Source organism: Apteryx mantelli, chromosome 1 (assembly GCF_036417845.1).
Source record: "Apteryx mantelli isolate bAptMan1 chromosome 1, bAptMan1.hap1, whole genome shotgun sequence".
Lineage (NCBI taxonomy): Eukaryota > Metazoa > Chordata > Aves > Apterygiformes > Apterygidae > Apteryx > Apteryx mantelli.
Genome location: NC_089978.1, coordinates 173389434 through 173404571, shown reverse-complemented (window position 1 = coordinate 173404571; position 15138 = coordinate 173389434). Strand labels below are relative to the sequence as shown.

At 39.8% G+C, this 15138-nt stretch overlaps 1 long non-coding RNA gene across 1 annotated transcript in view; it reads left to right on the top strand.

Moving 5' to 3' along the window:
• LOC106488967 (uncharacterized) overlaps nucleotides 1-10449 on the top strand; it is a 140862-nt gene extending 130413 nt beyond the window's left edge. Inside the window, exon 5 of the long non-coding RNA XR_010883195.1 lies at nucleotides 8680-10449. This is a non-coding gene — a long non-coding RNA (uncharacterized lncRNA). The remainder of the gene's footprint in view (nucleotides 1-8679) is intronic.
• The last annotated feature ends 4689 nt before the right edge of the window (nucleotides 10450-15138 follow it).

Sequence of the window (15138 nt, the reverse complement as noted above, 5' to 3'; positions counted from 1 at the left end):
TCCATTTGCAGTATGCAGCAAACTGCATTTCTGTGAAAAGTGGGTGTTATAACAGTCTAGCTGGCACTAAGTAATGCGCGGTTAGTTCACTACCTGCAAATCTCTATTTTAAAATATCCTGACTATAACACTGTGAAGCTTCAGTGTGCATCAGATGCCAGGCAATTAGATTCTGCCTTCCTTGACTCCAGGAGAATTGGTGTGAAGCATCTGCTTAGTGCACGGCTCTCTTGAGTTCTTTGTGTACAACTCCACCTGCTCACAGGAGAGGCTGTGATGTCTCCTCAGCACCATTTTCTGTTGCTTTCTTTCATATGAAATTCCTCTTCTGAGGATCTGAGGATCTCGGTGGAGTCAGAGGTCCATTGCAATTTGTGGCTTAGCATGGACACAGGAAGGACAGAAAAAGAGGATATTATGCTCTGCTGCACTGTTCTTTTCAGACTAGCCAGATCATTTCTGGAAACTGGGGCAAGTCAAACCAGGCACTAATACAGCTCTGAGCTGTATCGCATCCTCATGGAGCTCCTAGATCTGCTGCTGAGCAGCTGTAAGGGGAGTCAGATCAAAGACACTGAGCATTTGAAAGCTGGAAGGGGGACAGGAAGCTGTGCTCCACCGAGAGGCAGCTGTCCATGCTGAAGAGGATTCCAGTTCTGAGGCAACTATTTACTTTGAATTGCTTAGGTCCTGGAGTTATTGTTCCAAAGCCAAAGAGGATGCCTTGCATGGCTTTAAATGTGAAAGCCTGACCTCTTTCTCTGGTATGCTCTGGAGAAGAAGAAAGTGAAGTAGCAGATTCTTTTGACTGTGAGATTTTTCAGTGCTCACTGACTATAACAAAGGATCATGGAAAGAGCTCCTTGCTCTAATACTGAACAAGGAACTTTATAAATATAAAGAGAATGGAGCTTTCTTAAAATTTTCTTTTTCTCTGTTAGCTTAGAAATTGTATGGCTGTAGACTATATGTTAAAAACTCTTAAGAGGTACTCTAAAAATAAGAACCCAGCTTTACAATAGTTATTTACGTTTGAAGAAAGATATAACTCAGCATGAGTTATATCAAAGGGTGGCCAAAGACGTCACTAAGTGAACTGAGTATATTGCTTTTGGCAAGTAGATGTTCAAATCAGCTAGTGATAATTGGCAATCTGGTTCTTGAGAGGTCCTTGAGAAATGGCTCAGACATACCATGAACTGTACTGCTATTGATGGTCAAATCTGAAGTATAACTTTGTGTATTCAACCTTCAGAGTAACAGTCATCTTCTTACCATCGTATCTCTTAAAACGTGGGCTGGGTAAATGATTGTCCAGGCAATGTAAAGACAGCAATTCGGGAATAACATTGGAGATGACAAATATATTTAGAGTTCTGGCACTTGGTCAAAACAGGACTACTCCAGTTCATTTTATTTGATCTTGTATACTGAGTCATAAAGAATAAAAAAAATAGTGGCACAAGGTCAGTTCCTGCTGTAATTATTAAACAGTGTGTCATCTCAGGAGTTATATTTTTCCATTCTATCAGGTCTTTTTTAATAAAACATTTACACCCTGACTATTCTAATGCTTGGTGGACTCTGTGCATGGTCTATCCTTCTGGCAAGCACTAAAAGCATAAGAAATTACCAGTGCTTCTGGTAACCTAATGAAATTAATGCTGATGTTTGTCATCTTTATTGTTTTTGACTTACCACTTCACAAATCATTTTACGTAAGAGTGCAAACAACAAAAAATAGCACAGACATTTACAAAAAGATGCTGATATACACAGTAAATATTGAATTTTACAGGAAAAAAATAAACCAAACAGGGGTTGTATGTTAACACACCATTTGTAAGGGTAGCATAAAACTCAACAGTAAACTGACAGCTAAAGACTTGTTAATTGTATTATAAAACTGGATTATTCTCATTAGCAGTAATACATATTTTTGGTCCTTGCTGGAATTGACACAATTTGATGAAGTCAGATAAAACGCTTTGTTCTTTAAATCGCAAGCACATGCACTAGGAAAAATCTCTAAATAATAAATAGATGACTAGAAATAGCATTTTCTTCATTCTGTTCCATGCATTTCTGCATGTGACATTAGTGAGCTCTAGCTCTTATGCTGATGATAACAAAACAATGCTGTTTGCTGAATCAAATAAAAAAAAAGAATATATCCCAGACTTAGATTTACTTCCTGTTATTTTCCTAAATGTTTTTCCCCCCTTCCCCTTTAGAAACAGTGAACCTTTAAAAAAGTGGAGCTGCTTTCAGAATTGCTATCGTCATCCAGATCAATTTGGAACAAAGTCCTGCCTCCCAATCTATTCTAATTTCAATGTACACACTCTGCTGGCTGGCTGCCAGCATGGAGCTCAGGAAATGATAAATACCCATTAATGCACAGAAGCACAGATTTTCCTGGGATGGTAGGTTGGGGCTGCTTTAATATCCCCAAATTTACCGCACATTTACACATTCACTAACGTCATTCAGAGTGATATTTATATGCCGGGTGTTGGAATGACACAAGGTGGGAAAGGACATAGCTTATACATGTTCTTCAAGAGGCTCTGAACCTTGTTTGCCTGCCCTGAGTTGATACCTTTCCACCTCAACTAACTGTACATAACATGAACAGAAAATTAGGTTGGACTAATCTGATTTGAAACAAGCTGGCCACAGCCAGATACTGTGAATCTCAGGCAAATGTTTTAGGAACTATTTATGAAGAATATTTGACACACCTGCGGGATACTAATACCTCTCTGTTGTTATAAAGTGCAGCACAATATGCAAGGAAAATAGGCTGTATATATTGACTTGTTTGCTCATGCATTTTTTTTCCTTCCTGAATCACTGGGAAGATTTGATTTTCTGTGTTTATCTGGGATATTTCCAGAAAAGGGGTGAATTAATAGCTTTGGAAGATTTTCACATGTACATAAAATATTCTATACTTCCCTCCAATTTTTTAGGGACTTTTTTTTTTTTTTTTTTTGTGAAGGCTGAATTTGAAGTGAGGGTAAACACTTTCCAATGTGGTTTGAATTTTTTGATGCTTCTCTTGCTGGCATGTTAGGTATTTGAATGTTATTTAAAACATCAGCTTTAGCAAAACTTTGGATAAAAGCTGGCATCCTGCAATGCAGACAACCACACTAACTGAAATAAGGATAACAAAGAAGCTCAAATTTTTCATTTATGTTAATAATTCATTGAAAGACCAATTATTTGATTAAAGAGTAATTATGGATGTTTAACTACTACTGTAGGCAAAAAGAGTCTCCATAATTAACTCAGAACCTAGTAAAATATCTTTTGTGCAATGCATATGTTAAAAAGGCATTCTTGTTTTCACTAGCATTAAACACAAACACATGCTTTGTATATAGAGATGATATATGGGCTGGATTCTTTGCTGCCCTCAGTTTCTTCTCAGTTTACTAAGCAGGAGACTACTGTGAACCTCATCCCATTTCTTGATCCTCTGTATCTGTCTCAGAGCAGGTGAGAACAGGCTGTTACCGGATGGCTCATTTTGTGGGGAATGCTGGAGTTCGGCTCCTTTTGCCCAATCCAGTATAGTCTTCTCCCTCATTATCCCCTGCCCTGAGTGACCTGTGGTGGGCCTGAGGGACTCCCCTAGAAGGAGAGATTTCCTTGAGAGAAAACTGTGTGGTATTTGCAATTCAGAGGTGCCTCATCAAGAGCAAAGTGAACCAGGCAGTTGGAGCTCTTGTCTGCCCAATGCTTTAGTACGTGGAGCTCAGTGAGATTCCTTGCTGTTGTCTACAGATGTAGGTACAAAAGTGGGGAAAAAAAAAAAAAAGCACACCACCTATGTGAAACACGCATCCATCTCTGTCTTTATTTTTATAAAGCTTTCAGATGGCTGCTGCCTTTTAAGAGATACTGTACAAGGCCTGCTCTTAGTAACAGCCTTCCCCAGCTGTCACCATTTAATCAGGCTGGCAAAACAATAATCATATAGCCTTGCACCCACCTGAGTGAAGGCCTAAGTGCTCTATTTCCCTTGTGAAAGGGAGGAATCGTGCAGAAAGGTGGTGTCTCCATTGTCTCAGGGACATATGGTCACAATTCAAACAGTATCAGTTGGGGAGGTTCATGACTCTCTCTGGCTTTTAGCTAATGTTGGCTCTATTAAGAGATTTGTGATTGGATTATTTTACTTAGAGGTCTGTGATGCAGTTGTCTAAAGGTGAGCTGCTTGCTCTAGGCTTTCTTTATTGTCAGTGGGGAAAAACAGGCACTAGAGCACGACTCATAAGACTTCTTTTAGACAAGATAATTTGAATCACCCTAAAAGTGCCTCTGCCTGTTGAGGGGAGCCCTAGGTGACTTACTTAGACATACCCATCTACTTTATAGACTTGTAAAATCAGTGAGATGAACCCTATGCCTGATTCCTTGTCACGCTGTCAAGCTATGAAGGTTCGATAGCAACGACTGAGACAGTAATATAATAATAATAAAAAAGATGTTTATTTCCTCACACAAGTTCTTGGATTAGTAACATCCATTAAAATAATGCGATTACTAATTTAGGAAGGATAACACAAAACCATCAGTTACTAATTTAGAAAGCATAACCTGAAACCGTCGATTACTGCGTTATTAATTGGAAGGACTGCTTATCCCTGCTTGAAAGCTTTCTTGTTCACTCTCCTAGCGAGAGGGCTCTCAACCTCGAGGAGTTACCTTAACCCAGCGTCCCAGGAAAAGGGGAGGGGGGGAAATACTCATGGTCCAGCCGGAGAGGATGGTCAGGTCACGTTCCCGTCCCTGCTCAAACTCTCCTAGCTGCCAAGCCTCTTTTTATACGGCTGGGGCTCTGGGCAAACACTGCTTTCGCTGACTTTTAGCAAGTTTCGCAATCGCAGGACTGTCTGTTTGTCTGCTCGGGAGGACCCTGCTGGCGAGGCAAGACCACAGCACCTCCGTATTGCTTCTCCCCTCCCCGGGGGTGCGTGCAGGTTGCAGGTGGCAGGCTTCACTTCTCCAGTCTTGTTAATCATTCCGCAGCCTTGCGCGTATCAGTCCTTGCGCATATCGGGTGGTAGACGACTTTAGTCCCGTTAAGTCCTCTGTTCAACAGCTTTGCGCACGTCAGCTCTGGTGCTATCAGTTCTTCTGCGTATCAATTGACAAACTTCAGTCCTGTTAACTCTTCACTCGCCCGTCATTCCTGTTTAGGTGGTAAGGGCAGAATTCACCCGCCAAATGTGCAAACAATTCCATATAACATCTTTTCACTTTTGTGCAAATCTATGACTGTGAATAGACATAAGCCTGCTATGAAGAGGGCTGAGTAGCTACATGATCCTAGCCATGCCACAGGATGCGGGATAGTATGCTTGTCAAATCTGATAGTGACACCTGGGGGCTATTGCACCCTGGACCTTAGCTCCTGTCTAAATATGTTGTGTGTGAATAATGGCTGATTAAGCTGCACTGTAAAAATTAATTTGTAGTCATACTGACAGGAACAACAGTGCCTATGTGTTGTAGAGTTTCTGTATTTTATAATAAATTAATCTATAAAATGTTGCACCAAGCTATATTTTCTGGTTCCCTTACATGCCAGGTTTTTGTCTTCTTATAGCAAATAATCATAGAAGCTCAGTATACTGGAAAGCATTATCATTAGAAAATTAGAGAGGAAAGCAAACTCCTTATCTCAGGGAAAAGGAAGTGTATTTTGGGAATGAAGTAGCTAAGATACAATAAATTAAGTTTAACACTACTTGTATCTATACAAGGATATTTATGCTTTCCTAATATTGGTCTGTGAGTCATTGCATCCTTTATCTAGTAATATGGTTAAATTCCAGGGTTATCTTGTTTTTTCTTCTCCTTGGATACTATATTCTCCAAGGTCAGTGATGTGTTGTTTTCTTTCAGTGATCTGTGAAGGAAAAGCATTCCTGGTCTTCAAAAATGTGTATCGTCTACTATTGGATCTGCAAAAGAAGCCCGATGAAATCTGTCTGAATTAGAAAAGTTGTTTTGCATCAAAGCTTTTCAAAACACAATCCGAGTTAATAATAACAACATTTTTTACATGCACAGGATTGCATGTGAGATAGAAATCATTATTCAATACAGTCACTTACAGGAAGATGACTTCAATTTATACATTGATCACTAGTGGAGATAACATTTGTAAAGCTATCTAGGTCTAATGTCTTTTAGAGTACATATCTATTCTGGTAGGCCCTGTGTTTTGCTGCTCCCTATTCTGAGCTGAGACAGAGCCCAGAGTACTTCTGGCTGATTTGTACGAACAAATAAAACTTGCTAGTGCTAATTTTAAAGTGGACTGGCAGTCCATCTGCTTATTAAACTTCCAGAGTAAGTTTTCCATGGACATTTCGTTTGCTGAGGGTAACTTCCAAATATTCTTGCGGGAAGGCAGTGGTAAGCTTGTGTGCTAATGTGCTTATACATTGTTCACCTAAAAATTTCCCACATCTGGTGTTTGGTGATGTGAGCAAACCTCTGCTAACACTTAGTACCAATAATAAATAACTTTCCTGAACTGTCCGGCTGTTTCCCAGATATGAATTAAAGAAATGAAGTTGAACACTTTCCCCCCAATTGCCTTTGAGTTTGTAATTAAGTCCATATGAGAAGAACTGCCTGGTGGATTGGGGTGAATAAAGTGCTAAAATAAAACAATTCTAATTTCCTGGCCAGTCCCCTTTTCCTTTCCCTTGTGCACCAATGACCATTTCACAGATCGTTGCCAGATCTGCAGCCATGTCCCCTGGGGCTTTGGGACTGGCACATCTTTCGATTTAAGGGTGTGGACAGAGGGTGTGGACAAACAAATCAGTCACACAAAACTAAGTAAAGCTTCAGAAGCACTAACTACTCCATGTGAATCTTCTTGTGCCTTGGTACCTCGTTTTTACTAGGTACCATGGAATATGGACGTGGACATGGGTGTTTTCAGTGAAGTAGCACTTAAATCCTGCCTTTACTTATTTTATGGTGATGTGTCTGACCAAACCCTGATTCTGATTAAAAGATAGATCCTGCTGTACTCCCCTTTAAAGTAATCTTAAATCATTTCCATTGCCTTAATGATGTTAAGATCAAGTCTGTAGATTGGTGCCTCAAAGGAAAATGTGGGCACTACAAAAAAATGTTGTGTGTTCAGTAGGTTGTGTGTTCAGTAGGTGTCAGATTCCTGAGTCCATAATGAATAATTATCTTAGCATAATTTTGTGTACTGTTTTTCAGGGGATATGTAAAACTGAGGTCTTTTTGTCTCCTGGTAATTAAAAAACACATCTCTCTAGCAATTGCACATTACAAAAGAGTCTCTCTTTTGGAGAATACAGTCTGCTTTTGGTATCCAAGATTGGATAAGTAACTATTATACTGATAATTAGAATTGGCTGTCCTGTATAATTTTCCCTTCCAGCAGCTCAGATACTCATTTTTGCATTTTAATTTCAGTTTATGCATACATTCTGTAAAAGAAACTCGTATGTTTTACTTTCTTTGACACATTTTTTAATTATATGTATAAGAACAGATTAGTTTTGATACTCCCCCCGGGTCATCTGACAAAACTATGGTTCAGAAATCGACTGCTGGATTTCAAAAGTGACTGGACACATTCATGGGAGAAAAATGCCTAAAGGAGTGTTAAACACAAAGACACAAAGACTTCTGGCTCAGGAAATTCCTGACTTACAAACCGTTACAAATTGGGAGAATATTCTTCAGACATATACCTGAATGCTTGTTCCATTTGTAAACTCTTCCCTAGAAATCTAATGTTGACCACTGTCAGAAGAAGATCTGGGACTAGGTAGATCTTTGTTTTCATCCAGAATGGCCATACTTATGTTCCTATGTGATGTGACATAACAGTTGAAAATAAATGTCCCATCATTAGGATTTCCTACCAAAGCAAGGAAACATACCTAGTTTAAAAAAAAGAAAAAAAAAAGAAAGGAAGAAGAAGAAATGGATTCTTCTTAGGATTCTTAGGAATCTTAGGATGTTTTCTTGAAGAAATGTTACATGGAAGATATTTTTTCATTGAAATATTCGTGATCTATTTTATTACTAAAATGGACATCTCTTATCAAGATGGCTTGCACTTACTGTAAGTTATGATAGCTTTTGGAAAACATTCCTTGGCCTGCCCTTGGAGCTGTTATGGGAAATTGAATGTAGGGTAATAATTTCTCATGCCCCATCCAACTTCTTCAGTGTATCCTCTCTTGGATTTGCTAGGTGCCAACACAATTATTTCGAGTGGGAGAGTCATGAGAGAACAAATGTAGAAGATGAGGTATAGCTAATACCACTTTCATGCATATATCCCAGAGATACCAGTTAAAGAATACTTTTGTGAAGAACAGCAAGTCTGTCTAATTAAAACTGGATTTCTGACTTGCTACTCAGATCAGATGAAAGAATTGCCTTTGTGTACATTTAGGATTTTTCTAAATTTTTTTATTTGACTACTTAATGACCACAACCAGTAATGTCTGCTTTTGGCTTTCCTCTTGACTGCTCGTAGACTACGTCTGTGCTGTCTGTCAAAGGGTGAATTTGAGATTTTTTTTTTTTCCTTCTGGTCAAACTGACATTCAAAGGCAATGACATGAAATAAAAAGTTGTGTTCTCTTTTTCCAGGTATCAAGAAGGAGAAAGGGATAGACCACATGAAACCTCCAGCTGTCATACAATGCACAAAGAGACGAGATGAAATCTTCCTGACATCTTTCTATCTCCATCCCTGGGACAAGAGAGAAGAGGAGAGCGTCCCTTTCATGAGGAAACAGCAGGGGGGAGAAGGAAGACAGCAAATAAAGGGTGAAAATGTTTTGGCCATCTTAATGGCAACCAGAAGATGGGAAGAAAAACAAATTACTCCATGACTGATATCCTGGAGAAAGAACAGTCTCATGCTTTAACAACTCAGACATCAAAATCACATGCCAAACTATGAAAACATGGTGCTTTTGCATTGTGACACTACATGATGAGGTGGCTTTAAACAAAACTACAACAATTTCTGCTAACTGAAGTTCGACTGATCAGTGGTGAATGCAATTTTGTGCATTTAATGCATCAAGAACTTTAAAATCAGTGAGATGATAGCCCTGTCTTTGATTATAGGTTTTGATTAAGAAGGAAACCTAAGGTACTGGAACATCCTCCTAATGTTGTGGACTGTTTGGAAATTGCCAGAATATGTATATCCAGGTCCTGACCCTTAGGTGCTACCATAGTGTAAGTACTAAATAATGACATAAGAAATGGCAATGCACAGAACTTACTTTCTATGTCTCCTGGGCTGGCAGAAATGTGGAATCAGCTGGGGCAGTCAGGTGCCATCACTGGTGAGCTACCACTGGGGTTCAGGTGTGCTCTGTGCAGATCAAATTGCAAGGCCTGGGCTTGCCACGAGACCTTGTCAAAATAAGGAAACGTGTCATGTGCTCAGAGAGGTATGGAATAAAGCAGTTCTCAAGGAGGAGGCAGAGGGTTTTTTTTTCTCTCTTGCGTTTGCCAAGTGCATTTACACATGGAGTTCTTGGCCGCCACTTGTGCAGACTTCCCTTGGAAACATTTTCCATCTGTCATACTCACATGCAAAAAAAAAAAAAAAAAAAGAAGCCCTGGAGATTCCACCCCCATCCCTGAAATGGAGCCTCTTTTTGTCTCTGACAGCTTTCAGCAAGACCTTTATTAAAGAGATGGAGGAGGGGAAAGGCAGACAAAGTGCTTTCTACCATTTCATACCAAGAGCTGCAGCCAGCAGGATCACAAATGCCCAGAAAGGCAAGGAGAAACAGATTCTGTTTCACCTTGACTCCTTGTTTCATCCGCCAGCAATCCTCCCTTTATCTGCGGCTCTCTAAGCTCCATCAGCTGCTCCATCCAGGCCTACTAAGAATTAAGAGTCTCCTTATCTATGGAGGACAGTCAAATAAAGTACAGCCAGAAATTCTTGACACAGCCTTCTACTATACTTAGAAGTGTGTGTAAAATGCCAGTCATCTTCTTCACACAAGTAGCAGAAAATTTACTTTTTTAACATGTTTCCCAACAATATTATCTCTTTTAATATGTTTCCTAATAACAACCACAGTAAAATGACTGAAAAAAAAATCATGGAAAAATACACTGGGAGTTTCAGCATCGTAAATCTGATCAGTAATGACATAGGGGAAGTACGTGGGTCTGTTATGTCTGCTTTCTTCAGAAGATTAATTATTTTGGAAATAAACTGCTCACTTATCCAACACTTGTGATTTGCAGAAGAAAACTTTGTGACAACACTTAGTGATCTGTGGAAGATCTGTTCTAAATGCATTGAAAGTTAGGACATTAGACTGCAAGAGAGACAATTGGCGTTAGGGTAACTAGATCTTTTGAACAAGTAGGGTCTTTCTTTAATAGAATATTCTCAGTCTAAATTTCTGCTTCACATGCCATGTGAAAGGCAGCTGTAGATCCAGAACAACTGAATAGCAAGATCTATTTAAAAGATTGGCCTGCTGTTCCTATCACTGATAGAGAAAATCTGAAAGTTCTGTTGATTTTAGTTATATTTAGGTGATAGGGACATTTGAAAATTATCTTTACAAATAAGAATATCGGAACTAAGTCTACTTCTTGTTTCTCAGAAGGATTTTTTGGTTTTCCCAACATACTCCTCCCTCCCAGCTCTACACAAGCCATCCCCATTATCCCTCAAGGCACTGTAAGCAATGGGTTAACACGTTTTCTGTGCAGACACATTGGACTGCAACACATTAACTGGTCTTCTTCAGCTCTCCTGCATGACACCACACAGTGTGCCAGGCTGCTGCTGTGCTGACAAGGCTTTACTGTGACTCATTATAGCAGGAGGCACAATCAGCTGGTGTAGTGAAAAAAATATAGGTTTATCAAGGATAAAGAAAACATGTTATTTCAGGAGGAAATGATCCTTAACTGCTCATTATTAAAGCCTTTAAAAATTACTTGTATAAGAAAAAAGGAATTACATAATAAATTTAACTCCCTGGTGTGTTCTCATAAGCACTAGTGAGCCAAACTATCTTAGGAGCCAAAACACACACAAGTTCTGAACCTGCTCTTCAGCAGGCCTTTTACAGGTGTTTTTACAACATTTAATATAATTATTGATTCATTCTGTATTGGAAGAAAAGGAAGGTGGCAACCACATGAAAGTTTCATTTCTTTTGAGAAGAACAGACAGAAGAAAGAGTATGAATTGAAAAAATACATTTGAAATTTTTCCCCTCACAAGTCAAAAAAATGAATACAAATCTAATGATATCATTGTTAATAGAAAACATATAGATGTGAGAAAGTACTTTCAGCTTACCTAAATCACTCCTGTTGCAGATCTGATCATGATGTTCTTCTCTGCGTCCCTCTTTAAAACTTTTTATGTAATAGTTGCTGTTATCCGGCATCCATGTTTCATTGCCGAGGCGGCTGCAATTCAGTTTTGGCTAAAGGATTCATAGTTTGCAGGGACAAGAGGGAAAAGAGTAGCAAAAAATGGCAAAAAGGGAAGATAAACCTTGTAATGGCCTCTGATATCCATGGTCTGCTGCCTACCAGCAGTGACCCCAAGCAGAGCACAGATGCTCATACATGGGTCTATATCGTCAGTCTCTCCCTTCTCCCCTGCAGCCGGCTTCACCTTGCTAGCTGTTCTAATACCGCATGAAGGTATTCCTTATTGCTAGGCCTGCAGGAAGGAGGAGGATGAGGGAAGAAGGAAGATGCTGTTGCCAAGGTGCAGGGGTGGAGGGGTGCTGCTAGATGCTTCCTCTGCTTCCCCACAGTGACTGTTTTACTGTGTCCACCTCACTTCCAGGGAGACTGTTGGTCACAGCCAAATAGGGGCAATTACAGGGGATGCGTTGCCCTGTGTGTGACTGATGGACAAATTGCCATGGTGCTCACCTATATATTATATGCACAGCAACTGATAGACTCCTGCTGAGCTCTCAAGAATTTAATGAGGCAGAGTAGGCAGAGACACAGAAACTCATATGTATGTGCGCACACACTTAAAGATGTGAAAGACTGATGCCATCTTGCTCTGGGTGCCAAAACATCTTATTAAGGTCACCGTGCTGAGGTTACATCATGTTTATATTCTAATATCCTTCTTTTAATGGCTAATAGCATTCTGAAACTTTTCTCTTTTCCAGACCTGATTTCTGCCCAAATGTGATTTTATTTGGAAAGTTTGAACTAAAATGGCTCTGATTTTTCTTATTTACTTTGAGCTTGAGGACTATTGGAAAATAAAATTGTGTTTAAGTCCAAAACATTATTCAGCTTTCTGCTTTGGTCATGGGCTGATTAATAAAACGTTCGAATCAGACTAAATCCACCTGCTTTCTGTGGGGGAGTGCCTGGGGAAGGACATCAGCAACTCTTCCATTGTAATAGCCTGTGACCTATGTATGTTAGGGCTTAATTTTTGTACATTAACATGAGTGCAGGACAAAAAGTAGCCAGAGAGAATGAAAGATGTGAGGCCAGTATGAGAAAAAACAAGGGATGTGGGTGAAGAGGGAAAGAGGGAAGTGCTGTAGCTTGGGAAAGGCTCTGAAAAAGATAGGGAGGACAGAAGGGTGAATTACTCATATCTCTGATCAAAAAGGCATTACTATGTCTTAGTTGTTTCTCATTCTTCTCACCATTTTCTGGCAGTTGCATTGCCTCTGGGAAGGCCCTTGGCATCCTTTCTTATTTTGTTCTTGTGAATGTCTCTTGTCAGCTTGTGGCAAGTGCTGCTTGCACTCCTTGACTGAATTCCTTGCAGTGCTTCTCCAAGGGCCACAGGGGTGTCACATAGTCATGCGTTTTCTTTAGGCTGCCAGCATCACCTGCATGGAATAATCCATCAGGGAACATTGAATGGGCTTTTGTTAACTGCTGTATCTGTCACACAGCGCAATTTTGAACGTGAACATATTTTTTTTGCAGCAAAGTGGGCAGATAACAAGACATGATACTGCACAGTCTTTAGTAAGCATGGAAAAGGCTGTGTGAGACAGTTCAGACTTTCCTGCGAGTACTCTGTGTGTGCCATTTCCTGTTGGTGTGCTTGTCCTCACAAAATGGTGCAGATACTGTTCAGCAATGTGACTGATTTCATTCTTGCACTACCCTGGGCATTTCTTCTGCTACTGACTCAGATTTACTTATGATTTTCACAGCTCAGATGAAACCCTTCCTAAACATTTTTCCACTTGTGTGCATGGGTTTCCCACTGCGTATGAGTATCCCGTCATTGCTCAAGGTTCCTAGAATGTGGGTCTTTTTTCCCTATCCACTATGGGCAACCAGTAGCAGACACCTGCTTTCTGTGCTTACTTATCTGACCAGTGTCAGCCTCTACCTATTCACTATAGGTAGGTTTTACAAACCCTTTGGTTGTCCTCTGCAACCTCATATTTGGAGTCAGGACCTTGAGAACGTCATTGCCTGTGCTTGTAACCATGCACCAGCAGATATCTTCTCTGGTTCCCTAGCATATTACTTGTTCACTGTAATTATTTTGTAGCCTATGAAGAGATGACACCTTTGAAAATTTGATATTACAGATTATATACTTAACTAATTGTTAAGTCCTACATTACATTATTGTCTGTGATTGGGGGGAGAAAAAAGTTAAGTTCTTTCTGACTTAGGAAGTTGTTATTTCCAGAGTCTTAATAAGTCATTTTATTTTTGTTAGAAAATATTGCATAGCTTCAGGATGCAAAATAACTTTTTCCTGAAAAGAAACACAGTGTTCAGACAGCTGAAACTGGGACCTATGGATACTCCAAATGTCTGCAAGTGAGCACATGGGAATAAAAAAGCAGCATCACCCAACAGTCTTTCTAGATGGCTTTTTACCAGCATCTCTCCAGAGCACCTGTTGTCTCTGGTGTATAGTTTATATATAGTGTGTATATATTTAGTGTATATATATATATACAGCCACTTATATGGCTTACCATGAAAGGGAACTGCCCTTTTGAGATCCTAAAATGAATGATAAGGCAAAAGGTAGCACAAAGCAGAATTGCTGTACAGATCCCTATATGCATCAAGAAAACTATTGATAAGATTGTTGATATGATAGGGCCGAAAGATGTTGTAACAGACCCTGCTGTGCAGAATCTGAGAGAGGCTGAAGGCCTTCAGACAACCAAGAGAGAATCAATAAATAGTTCAATGGACAAAGTTCAAAACCTGCAGGTGAAGAAAAGGTCAGACTGGATCAGACCAGCTTCTATGTAGGGTTAAAATGTGTAAGTAGAAATCTGGTGTTCCTTCAAAGCTATCAGTTACTATTGTCCAGTCTGAGAGTGACTCGTTTATTTGAGACAAATTATTAATGATGTGTCTAAAAGACTGGAAGAGGCCCAACTTCATGCTTATGATATTTACTTCATGACCAAAAGTGAGGAAATGGTCTTTACACAACACCAGACCATTTGCAGATCTAACAGCAAGGAAGCAGGATTTTTTTGATGCAGTGGAGACACCCTCAACATCTGCTAGAATCATGCGAAGAGCTCCAGAGACATCTGTTCAGAATATCTGAAGTCACTGAAGGCTGGAAAATCACAATGAGGTTCAGCTCAGGATCCGAAATAAATTTTATTTATAGCAAACACCAGTGCTGAGGGGCAAACAGTGTAAAAAGTGAATTGTCACTTTATCAATCACCAATCACCATAAATGAAATGGGAAATCAAGCTTGCACTGAACTGGGAGTCTCTGCACACTAAGGCACTGGGGTGAGTCATGGGATGAATCCATTCCACCTTCCTGCAGCACTTTGAAGAATTGAAAAGATTGGTTAGGACAGATCTAGACTCTTGAAGATGGCATATTTGGATGAAGCCAAGTATTTGATAATGAACTGGAGATCTGGCTACTGAGCCCAGTGTCTGTATTTACTAGCTACACACACAATGGTGCCCTGCTACGATCTGTATGAAGCCCAGCTTGGAATTGCAGCAGTGCAATGTGGACATTCACAGCTCACCATGAAAAGTGAGGTGTGCAGGTGAGAGAGGTGAAAATCAACTCTGGTGTGGCCTGTCAGAACATCAG